This window comes from Erythranthe guttata, chromosome 4, assembly GCF_056151865.1.
Source record: "Erythranthe guttata isolate IM_541 chromosome 4, IM_541, whole genome shotgun sequence".
In the NCBI taxonomy this organism is placed as follows: domain Eukaryota; kingdom Viridiplantae; phylum Streptophyta; class Magnoliopsida; order Lamiales; family Phrymaceae; genus Erythranthe; species Erythranthe guttata.
In genome coordinates this window covers 13,357,339-13,370,397 of record NC_142536.1, presented here as the reverse complement: position 1 = coordinate 13,370,397, position 13,059 = coordinate 13,357,339, and the positions used below count along the sequence as shown (strand labels likewise).

At 30.6% G+C, this 13,059-nt stretch overlaps 2 long non-coding RNA genes across 3 annotated transcripts; both read right to left on the bottom strand.

Annotated features, from left to right (window-relative positions):
* Positions 1–197: 197 nt before the first annotated feature.
* On the bottom strand, positions 198–1,381 carry LOC105976368 (uncharacterized). 2 transcript variants are annotated; one of them, XR_016031044.1, is made up of 3 exons: positions 1,182–1,381; positions 703–817; positions 198–626 (listed from the first exon to the last, which is right to left on the bottom strand). It is a non-coding gene; the product is annotated as an uncharacterized LOC105976368 (long non-coding RNA). The 2 variants fall into 2 exon arrangements; XR_016031043.1 differs by lacking the exon at positions 703–817.
* A 4,965-nt stretch (positions 1,382–6,346) lies between these two features.
* On the bottom strand, positions 6,347–10,081 carry LOC148771166 (uncharacterized). The gene is made up of 3 exons (XR_016030861.1): positions 9,928–10,081; positions 7,272–7,662; positions 6,347–7,130 (listed from the first exon to the last, which is right to left on the bottom strand). It is a non-coding gene; the product is annotated as an uncharacterized LOC148771166 (long non-coding RNA).
* Between the last annotated feature and the right edge of the window lie 2,978 nt (positions 10,082–13,059).

Here is a 13,059-nt window from a genome sequence, read left to right as displayed (position 1 = left end):
ACTCCAATTTTGAAGTCATTTGAAATCCATCACTATTGCTCCAAAATCAACTAAAAAGGAGGGGTGGGGATTTGAAATCCATCTCCAAATCCATCAATCCAAACAAGTCCGAGGGATTTGTTATTATGGATTTGAAATCCCTCCCCCAAATCCCTCCATCCAAATGCACCCTAAAATTCACGATTTGAATCTTGATATTGTAAATCAATTGTTACCCAACAAAAAAATGGAATAATACAACCATCAACATCACTATACATAAAAAAAAAAACCACAACTTACATATAACTATATATTACTACATGTTACTACACGTGACATGTATGACTATATGTATATGACAACATGTGACTATATATGACGACTATACGTATATGACCACATGCGACTATATATGACTATACGTATATGACCACGTGTGACTATATATGACTACGTATATGACCACATGTGACTATATGAGTATAGTCATATATAGTGTAGATCGTAGTTTATAGCTTCAATTCCCTCTTTTCAATACGGCAACAACACCGATTTATCAGTTGCAAACAAGCTATTTTGAATTGACGAACACCATGTCTTCCGGACAAAAACTTAGTGCATAGAAGTTGTTCAAACACTAAGACCTGTGACAAAAAATCAACTTCAGTTTAAGACATTTACATTATAAATCAACAAATACATATCGAAATGCAGACTTACATAATTTTTTCGAGAAATTTTCTCCACTTTGAGACACAGAATAAAAATTAAAATTTGCTTCTTCTACACCAAAAAAATCCGACAGTTTTCAGATCTCAAAAATGCAATAATCAAGCTGAGATAGGAAACCCAAACACAGAAAATTAAACACTTGATTCCAAAAAAAAATGATCCTTTCACCGAGAAAAAAAACAAAACCCTAACGGTTGATTTCTTCCCTCGAACCAAATAAACCTTCAAAAATCCACAATAACAATAATTTTTCCCAATTCTCAATACGAGAGCAATTAACATACATGTGCATAAAGAAAAAAAATAGGAGATCAAACAATGGCTGCCTTGCATCGACGCCGTCACCAGATCTGGCGAGAGAGAGTTTTTTTTTTTTCTTTTTTTCGACCCAAATGATTCGTTAAGCAAACGATTAGAGGATTTAACAAACATGACTAGAGAACATAGGAAATATAAAAATGAAGCACCTTGAAGATGTAGATCTTGTACGTCTCCACGCTCTTCTTCGTCCCCTTCTTCGTCTACTCTCCGCCGATGGCTGCCTTCGTCTTGGGGAGCTTCTTGGCAGCCATCGGTTTCTTCTGCGCCGCCGCCGCCGGAGACTTTGGGCTTTTGTATATTTTTTTTTGCCATAGAGAGTTAGAGAGAGAGGGGCAGAGAACACGAGAGATGAGAGAGAGAGAGAGAGAGAGAGAGAGAGAGAGAGAGAGAGAGAGAGAGAGAGAGAGAGAGAGAGAGAGAGAGAGAGAGAGAGAGAGAGAGAGAGAGAGAGAGAGAGAGAGAGAGAGAGAGAGAGAGAGAGAGAGAGAGAGAGAGAGAGAGAGAGAGAGGGGCAAAAAAGACGAGAGATGAAGAGAGAGAAGCGCAGATACAAGATGAAGAAAAGAGAGAGAGTCAGAAAAGACGAGAGAAAAAAGAGAGAAATAAACGGTGGTAGTGGGTCAGTGGAAGAGAGAAGATTAGGGCATATATTAATTAAAATTTAAAAGGGCGAAACTGGTATTTTAGGTTGTCCAGGGGGGTCTCACAAATTAAGATTAGAATTTGAGTTTTTGACTAGGACATAAAAATTTATTGGACCTCCTCATATATATTTTCAAAACTAGGGGGTTACTCATTTACCCTAGTATTTTTCTATCACCTATTTCTCATTTTTTTTCTCTAATTAATGACCTTCATAGCAAATCAGATTTAAAAATTAAATAGCAAAATTCTAATCCGTTTGGATAGTATATTTTTTTTTTTTTATCTCTCTCTCTCTCTCTCTCTCTCTCTCTCTCTCTCTCTCTCTCTCTCTCTCTCTCTCTCTCTCTCTCTCTCTCTCTCTCTCTCTCTCTCTCTCTCTCTCTTATACACACCTATGTGAATTTATCTAATACAATTTAATTATCATATATTTAATTTTTTCTTCCTTTTTGCAATCCCGCACGAGGAGAATTGCTAGTTATTATAATATTGAGATAATAGCACAGACTCCCTCTGTGTTATTTCTAACTGCCAAAAAAATTCTCGTGTTAAACATATTAGCACAGACTTATCGATGTTGCATTTTACATGGCACATTGCCAATGACATGACTATACTTGTTGACTTTGTTGAAAATGACAAATCTACCCTTTGATTTAAAATTAAGAAAAATATACAAAACCTACAAATTTTAAACCACGAGTGGATTTTGAGAAAATATGATTAATTTGTTGGATTTTCAGATATTTTTTGTTTTGGCTCTTTTTTCCCAATTTTTTTTCTTCTATATACCTTTTTTCACAGCTACAGTCCCATGGCGTGCTCGAAGAAATAAATCCCAACTCCGTTGAATAACATCGGACGAACGGTAGGTACCTTCTCTTGACAACCAATTCTACTACACACTCTCAAAGATCGACTCATAATAATCACTCGACAAAATCCACTCCCACGAACAACGCCTTCCCACACTCTTCAAATCTATATCTTCCCACACACCATCTAATATGATTACAACAACGCCCTTCTTTTGTCTCAGTGCTCGATTCAATTCAACCGCTCTTAAGTCTTCGTCTTTCTAGTCCGTAAGTGTTAACCCTATGGCTATGGCTATGTCATCTTGGAGACTCTTAATGCTCAATTCTCGAGAAATTTTGACCCAATGAACGCAATCTTCAGTTTGTTCTAAAGGTATCCGATTATGTATGTGCTTTGCCAAATTCGTCTTGCCCACTCCACTCACCCCGTAAATCCCAATAATCGGGACTTTTTCAACAACCAAGCATTCCCATATTCTCCCGAAAATTTTCTCAACCGACTCACCGAAAGCTCACTCGTCAACAATGGCTCCCGACTAGTTTCATTACAAGCATCGAATACAAGTCCATCAAAGTGTCGTCTTTGCTCCATGAGCATTTCTACGTTCTCGTTCAATTTTTCGACGCTGCAAATACGCTTTACGAGTCCTCCTCGTTGGATTCAATTCTCTAACGCAAGAATATCCCTTTGATTTTCTTGCACCAACTGAAGCCATTTCTCCACTTCCCATTTTCTTTTTCTTTCGACCTTGTAGCTCTTCGTTTTTTATTCGTGTCTCGATATTAGATGCCCTGCAACTCAATGTTATTGAATTTGTTTTCAGATTTTGTAACTTGTTATCGAATTCGTGTTAGTTTTATTTTATGTAATGGTCCATTAACCTTTGTATTTAATTAATTAATTGTGGGTAATTCAATTATGGAATTAATGCTGATTTTATGGTAATTGATTATAACGTATGATGGCAATAAAATACTATGATGGGTGAGATTTGTCTTCTGTCGTTACAAAGAATCGTGGTCCTCTTCTCTCGTCTATAAAAGCATCTACAACTCTTCTCCTCAACAACAGACGCAATTTGAGAATTCTATCATTATAGAATACTTACGAGTTGTGATATTAGAGAGATAAAGAGAAAAATATGTGCTACGAATAAGGTTCTCACAAGGAGATTCAGAGGAGGCCTGGCTATGCTTGGCTTGTAGATTGCTAACGTTAATCGTTCATCTTCTCTATAGGAATCCATGGCGAACGGTATGTCGATAATCTCTATTATGTGATTGTGTCCTTGAAATGAATTTGATTTCAAGATTTTGTAATTAAGGTTTTCCGCATAAAGTTAAATAAAAGTCTTTCAATTGGTATCAGAGCAGAGTTTTAAAATCGATTCATCTTAGAACTCAAATATGTTATATATTAATTATTTTATTTTTTTATTTGGATTTGTCACACTATCGATTTAATAACATAAGTGGGTTTGGATTAAGTTATGCATTTTTTTATATTTAATTGAGCATCCTTTACATTTTTAAATGGTGAGTTTATTAATATTTCTAACATTATATAATTAATGATACATGTTTGGCGTATTGGATCGCAATTCTTTATATTTTTCAAAGTTTATTATATTAAATTTGTTAATAGTTTATTTAATATCATTTAATAATAATGAATGTCGCAATTAATATTTTATTTAACAGTATGTATACAATTATGGTTAAATATATCATAGTAAGTTAATGTGCGTGGATGGTTAGGAGTGATGAATGTACTAAGATGTCACAAGTTCTATCCTAATTAATGCATTTTTTCGATTATTTATCAAATAAAACTCGGTCACAATGAATTTAAATTAATTATTTAATTAAAAATATAGTAGGGGGTAAATTAGTTAACTCGGATGTAATTTTCCATTTTTTCCCCGAAATTTCAAGATTTCGTGTAGATCCACACGAAATATTGCCATGTTTCCATGAATTACTACACAAATTTTTGAAGATATTTATGATATTCTTTTGATCTCGTGTAACAACACAAAAATCTACCTTAATTTCACGTAATATAACACGGAATTAATTCAGGTTTTCGTGTTGTTCCACGCGAAAGAATGCAAATTTTTTTTTTTAGTTATTCTTTATTTTAATATTGTGTAATTTATATTTATCTGAATACACGAAGAAATATACATAAATGTTGATACATAAGATCAGTGGTGAGGCCATAAATTTTGGTGGAGGGCTTAAACACATGGTTGATACATAAGATTAAAATTCGATACGATTGTTTTTTCCCCACTTTCAGAAGATAATACCAAAGTCCATTATCAATTTTACACAACTTCTAATTGATATCCGATCAGAAAATTAAGATGAGAGAGAAGTTGTCAAATGTTAAAGGATCGCCGGTGGGTGGCAAATGCAATTCAACCGCTATTAGTGCGACTGTGGAAGAGAACAAAGTTTTTTTTTTTTTTTTTCAAGGAACATAACGAAGTTGAAAAGTAGAAGATGAGTGCAAGTTAGACGCAAGGGAGCTTTAAATAAGTAGGCTTAAATAATATATTTAGGTAAAATAAATAAATAATATATATATATATATATATATATATATATATATATATATATATAGATATGTATGGGAAAAAAATTTGAAAGTGACGGGGGCCTTGAGTCCACCCTAGCCCTTGGGTGAACTCGCCCATGCATAAGATACGCATACGTTCAATTTACATGATTATAGTCAATATTTTAATATTTCGACTGAGTTTAATAGTAAAGATGCGTTAGTTGAGTTGATAATGAACGCAACACTTAGTCATGGACATGAGATTAGATGTCATTAATAAATACAACTTTTTTGCCCAAATCCTTTTTTTTTTAATAATTGCACTCGTTCGGTTAAATTCATACATCAATTATCTTATTTCAGGGCTAATTAACTAGACTAGTTAAAGTTAATTACTCTTCCCGTCCCATAATAAAGTCACTTTAGAAAAATATTAAGTCCCTTTAGATTTTTAATACTACATTGAATGTATTTTTTCATGTTTTAACCCTATCAAGTAAACTATAAGTATTAATTCTCTCTTATAATATCATTAAATGATAAAATTATTTTTTTTTATTTTTTTATTTTTTGATCAAACCACGTTTATGGTCCAGTTGGATAGAAGGATTTGGGTGGAAAATTTGAAATCCATAATAAAAAAATCCTTTATTGATTTTTTTTGATAAGCGTGGAAAGGTGAAAAGAGACGTTTACGATCAAAGAGGCGGAGTATTATCTATTGGAATTTGGGCTAAATAATTTAACTAAAATAAAAATCCCAAATTTGAACATTTTTTGTCCAAAATAAGACTCTTCGAATCCCAAGCTCAAGCCCAAACTCGTGACGACCCTGGTTGGTAGACATCGACTTCTTCGACCCTACACCCGGTGATAAATACTGGGTTGATATTCGGCTGCCACGTATTTTTTTTTGTTTTTATAATATATTCCCCGCTAGGTTTTACCTTTGGGGTTTTAGAAAAATAAAAAAAAGGACACGTGCAGTGGCGGATCCACCTATGGTCTAGGGTGTGCAGTTGCACACCCTTGAATTTGGACAAATAATACTGTTATAGATAATTTCACAAGAAAGGATGTTGGCTCACGTGGTTAAGGTATTCTATGTTCACTCATAGGTCGCGGGTTCGACTCCCAACTCTTGGCAGCGGCACATGGCACGCGTCTATTTCGACCCATGACCGTCTACTTTAGGGCAAATTCCACTCAAACTTACTTCATGTTTTGCGGTAAGTAAATGTATGAAATTAATCTGCTCACGTATAATTAATATAACTCAATATTACTTAATGAACATAGTATAAACCATGTAAGTTCCATCAACGTACGTTACATGAAGACTATAAATTAGGTGATAGCATTTTACATATTAATTTCAAAATAGATTAGGCTGGTTGCAAACAGATCCTACTGACTCTCCTTTATTCTCCAAGCTAAGAATTCTACCTTCACTTACTTTTGCACCTACAAGATTTATTCCTCTTTTCTTGTGAACTGATAGCTCTGCATTCTTCGTCGGTTTCTCAATTACATTAACTTTTCTATATGCATCGACTAGAACTTCACTAAAATGTCTACTTTCCTCAACAAGTGTTTCTGCTCTTTGATTCAGTTGTTCAATATTTTCCATATTTTCCTCTAATCCTTCAGACATCACTTCGTTGTCGAATTCAAGAAATTTAGTTTCGAGTATATGTACCTCCACCAACCAATTCGCAACTGTAACAGAACAGTTACCGAAAGTGATCATGTTATCCAAATCATGAGATGACAGTGGTGGTGGCGACGGTGAAGAGGATTTCTCTTGATTATCATCAAAAAAGTTGATGAGGTAAGGAGAGTCCTCATGTAATGTACTGGCGGCAGCGTCTGTGATGACGGAAGAAGAATCCTCCTGTGTGGCGGCGGCGGCAGCGTTTATGTTGATTTGATCGGATGACTTTATAAAATCTTTGCATGAGTGTTGACCTTCGTATGTTGTCCTGAACAGAGGTGGATCATCTTGAATCTTTTGCACATGCTTCCTAGCTCGGCATCCAATTTTGTGGGTGCACTTGAAGTAGCTTCTGCATTTCTTTTCTTCATTAGCATTTACTTACAATATAAATATTAAAGTTGTTACATATACAAATTACAAACCTAGCTAAGATTAAATCAAACAAGAATATGATTTTATCTCAAATTTCAAGAATACATTTAGTGTATACCTGGGGTGTTTGGAACCAAGGACTTCTTTTTCTCCATATTTCCTCCATTAATGACCGTCGTCCTCAAGAAAACTAGTGTCCTTGCGTTGTACTGGTAATTTTGGAATCTTGATTTCCTCTCGAACAGCTGAGGCTCTAGCGCTCAACGACTCCACGTTTCGTTCCAGAGAATCTAATGTGGACTTGAAATCCTTTATCCTCGACAAGGCGTTAGCTGCGTGTTGTACCAGCTGCTCCTCTAAATTAACGAAAAACGAGTCTTCAATTTCAAGACAAGGTTGCAAGTCCTCGAGTGTACTGTTAGTGTTGTTTTGTGCATCGTAATCTGCCAACTGCTCCCCTGACTTGGAGTAATAGGATTCCGTACTTGCCTTGTCCACCATTTTAATACCTAAAAACAACCGGACATACATACGTAACAAGAAAATTTATCATCAAATTAAATACACAGCAGAAAAGATATTCAGCACTCATATATATTGTTTGTATCAGGTTCGTTCTTGTACTTTCAGTAAAATTATTATATATTGTTGTAAATTCATAGACTAAATTGAGCATATATAGGATGCATTAGAAACCTCCTTCAAAGTTTACATGATGATACTAAGACGGAGAGCATAATACATTAAATGCTAGCTAACTCGAAAACCCGAAACCTGAATCCTGACTATTGCCTAATAAACGTTATCATCTTTCCCTAAGAAAAAAGGGTGTTGTTTGTTTGCTACTAATAAGTATAATTGACTAAATAGGGCTTACATATATTTTGATTGGTAATATCTAGCATGACTAGAGCGTGAACAAAATTTGAACTATGTAATAAACTATCGTTATCCAATATAATTAGTAATGACTCTTCGCCTGCCGTTAATTTTTTAAATGGACATTACAAAAGGAAAAAAAATTATCCATTCGATTATTGTTATAATCTAAAATCATTATGGAGAAATCACATCTTAATTTTAAAATTCCATAGTAGATTCTAACAATTTAATAGTACATCTTCGCCAACACCGTTTGGAGAGAGTTATGAAGAGTGTAGAATTGATGGAAGTGATAAAAGTACGGCCAACTCATTAACTAATGAAAGTGTTGGGAAATGGGAAGTCAAAAGGACTTGAGATTAAAAGCTCGAACACAAAAAATGTTAGAAAATCAAGATTTTCTTCAAATAGACAAGAAGAAATGGAGGCCCGAATGGAGTTCTTGCAAGAACAATTACAAATTACGGATGATAAAATGGATAAACTTAAAGAGCAATTGCAAACTAGAGATGGTCAAATGGAACAATTTTCGACAAACCATGCAAACTAGGGATGGTCAAATGGAACAACATCAACAAACCGTGAACACCTTGCACAAGAGTTTAAGACAACAATTTAAAGATACTATGTCAAATGATGATGGAATATAAAACATGGATTAATTCGTGTTTATTCCCTTTTTGGATTCATGTTTGTGTGCGACTCTAATTCATTTTTACGTACAACTTTAATTTGTGTTTATGTATTAATGTAATTTTGAATTTGAATTCATGTATGCGTGTTACTTTAATGTTTAATTTTAATGTTAGACATAAATTTTAATGAGTATTGATATCTGATGCAATAGCTAATTTTGATTTATTGCAATTCATGATACATGTAGGGGTGAAAAACGAGTTGAGCCGCTTGTGAGCTCGATGAGCCGGCTCGAACTTGAACTCGAGTTTTTCGAGCTCGAACTCGAATTTTTTGACGAGCTCGAGCTTGTTTTTAGTTGTTCGTGAGCTCGCGATCCTTATTATTTATGATTATTTCACATTTGGAATCATTTCAAAACATTCCAAATTTGGATTAATTTCGAATCCTTCAATCCAAGCGCAACGTTAGGTCTTTTAAGTTCTAAAGAAAGAGTTGAGATTGCTTAGGTTCAATTCAATATACGATCGGGTAGAATTAGTTCATACTAACACATCTAAGGAATATGATAGACTTAATGACAAGATAAATCCATGCTTGTTAAACTTTTCAAAGAAAGTTTTCCTAAATGATTTCAATATTTGTATTTTCTTCTACAATTTTTTCCACTAAAAGCAAACAAACACCACTTAATTTTTCAACTCTTAGTATTATAAATGTTTCAAACATGTGGACATGATTTGGTTGAAAATTATGATTCAAATCAAACTAAAAGAAATACGATGGACATGTAGATCTATTTTCTCAAATATGTTTGCTTACCAATTTTCAAATTATTTAAAAAAATTAAGTCTCACAAAGTTCTATTTTCATCCAAGTCCCTTTCACCAATTTAAATTTGTTATCCAAACACAACCTTATTTTAAATTCCCCCATTTCACAATACATATATATATATATATATATATATATATATATATATATATATATATATATATATATATATATATATATATATATATATATATATATATATATATATATATATATATATATATATATATATAAAAGACCCGCAATCATATATATGTACTGAGTAAATCCGGCAAACAAATTTCAGGTATACTTTTCATTCAAGCAAAATTGCACAAAGTACAAAATAAATATTGATAATATATGAATGAATAAGAAGGAAAGGGAAGATAATTGCATAGATCAAGAACATGGAGTAGCGATGAAAGAAGGAATTGACTCACCTGCAGAAATCTCCTTAATTTATATATAATAATAGCTATTCCTCAAAATAATGAATGTTTGGTTCTGAATTCTGATCAATCTCTGATGGTGGTTGAACATTGACTTCATAAATCAAATGTGTAAGTTGAAAATGGATGTACGACACTGCTTAGAAACTCAAGTCATATCTTATCTTATATATAATAGGCTTAATCTAAAAAAATGCATAGGATAAGGGTACTTGATTAAAAAATTGACATCCAATTTTTTTGTTTTTCAAATATTTCCAACTTATTCAAATTTATTTATATATAAGGAAAACTCTTTTGTATATATACCAAAATTACACACAATTCATTGAAACAATTCAACTCCAATATCATGATTACATTTGACCATAATTTCAATCTTGACCCGCCACCACCGGCCAACCGCCGTAGACAGGCAGTTCCGGCGTTGACTTTTTTTTTTCTGAATTTTTTTTCGGTAGGTCAACCGCCGTTGACCCCCAGGTCTCCGGCGTTACTTTTTTTTTCTTAAAAAAAATATTTTAATTAATATTATTGTTTTGACTCCTAAATTACTGTCTCTAGCAATTATTTAACTGTCGGGGACAATAATTTAACTGTTAATAGATATTTTTTTTCTTAAAAAAATATTTTAATTAATATTACTGTCTTGGCTGCTAAATTACTGTCTCCTGCAGTTATTTAACTGTTGGGGACAGTAATTTAACTGTTAATTGACTTTTTTTTTAATATTTTAATTATTATTACTGTATTGGCTGCTAATTTACTGTCTCCAGTAGTTATTTAATTGTTAATTGACTTTTTTTTTTTTTTAAATTTGTTTTATCTTAGAAAAAAATATTTTAATTAATAGTTACTGTATTGGCTGATAAATTACTGTCTCATACAGTAATTTAACTGTCTCAGACAGTAATGTTAGTGTATTAATTGATTTTATCGTCTTGGCCTGCATTTTTGTTTTCTTCGGTAATATTACTGTATTCGACCGTAATATTACTATCTCATGCAATAATATTACTGTTTGGGACAGTAATATTAGTAATATTACTATTCGGGAAAATAGTATTCATAAATCATAATATTATTGTCCCAAACAGTAATATTACTGTCTGAGACAGTAATTTAGCAGTCGAGACAGTAATATTAATTAAAATATTTTTTATAAGAAATAAAATTTCAAAAAAAAAAAAAAAAAAAAATCAACGCTAGAGACCGGCTGGAAAAAAAATCAGAAAAAAAAAGGTTTTCCAAAAAAAAAAAGGCAACGCCGGAATCTGGCCGGAAAAAAAATATTAGAAAAAATATTATTTTCTGAAAAAAAAATATATTTATCCAAAAAATTATTAAATGGGGGTTAATGTGATATATTTGTTTAAATCTGAGGTCAATGTGTAATATTAAGGAAGTTCAAGTATAAGGGATGGAATTGATAAAAAAATATATTATGGAGGGTATTTTAGACTAAGAGCCTGTTTGGCTAAGCTTATAAGTTCCTAAAAACATCTTATAAGATGTTTAGGAGCTTATAAGTTGTTAAAAGGTGTTTGGTAAAAAAATTGCAAAAGATCTTATTTTTTCCAAAAATAAGCTGTTAGGGAGCTTATAAGATGTTTTTAAAAAAGTACCTCTACCCCACCTTTTTTCTTTAAGATCTTATTAGCTTCTTTACTTAAACACTTAAAATACAAAATTACCCTCAAATACTTTATTATATTACATGAATACTAATAATATTTATATTTTATCAAAACAACGTATTCTTGTAATCAAGATTAATAATTAGTTAAATATAATTATCGTAATTATCATAATAATTGTAAAAAAATTATTCTCTATTTATATTTTATATGTATATAAAAATACACGAATGTTCTTATTATCTCCATAATAAATTATATTTCTTTCATCTATAAAAAAAATATATTTCTTTTACAACTTTTATTTTATATTATTATATAATTTAATATTATTATTATTATTTGAAAAAATAATTTGTAAATATTATAATAATATTTTAGGAACAAAAGTATTTGAGTCAAATAAGTTTAACAATTATACTGGCGTCATGTACTTTTTTGTCATTATAGCAATTAACAGACCTTTTATTTCCAAACACCTTAACAACTTATAAAAACAAAAAGTAACTTATAAGCTACATATCCAAACACCTTAAAAAATAATTTTTAAAATAAGATCTAACAGCTTATCAGCTCTTAAAACATCTTATCAGATGTAGGAGCTTATAAGATGTTTTAAATAAGCTTAGCCAAACGGGCTCTAAAGATATGGGGATGAGTTTATTAGAAAGACTGTTTTTTTTTTTTTGTGGACCAATGTGCATTTAAGTCCCTTGTCATGTCCGTTTTTATCATTTGCCCTATATAATCTTATATATAAAAGGAAGATATTTTGAACTAGAGCCTCCACCTAAACCTAGGGGTAATTTTGGTATTTAATGTGTGGTAAGTTTTTTTTTTTAGTTTTGTTTTCTTCCACGCTCAGTTGATTTCTTCAAAATAAAATTACAGCTTTTTTTGGATAGTTATTTCTCTACGTATAATAATAATAATAATAATAATAATAATAATAATAATAATAATAATAATAATAATAATAATAATAATAATAATAATAATAATAATAATAATAATAATAATAATAATAATAATCATCATAATAATAATAATCATAATAATAATCATAATCATAATAATAATAATAATAATAATAATAATAATAATAATAATAATAATAATAATAATAATAATAAAAATAATAATAAAAAAATAATAAAAATAATAATAAAAAAAAATAATAATAATAATAATAATAATAATAATAATAATAATAATAATAATAATAATAATAATAATAATAATAATAATAATAATAATAATAATAATAATAATAATAATAATAATAATAATAATAATAATAATAATAATAATAATAATAATAATAATAATAATAATAATAATAATAATAATAATAATAATAATAATAATAATAATAATAATAATAATAATAATAATAATAATAATAATAATAATAATAATAATAATAATAATAATAATAATAATAATAATAATAATAATAATAATAATAATAATAATAATAATAATA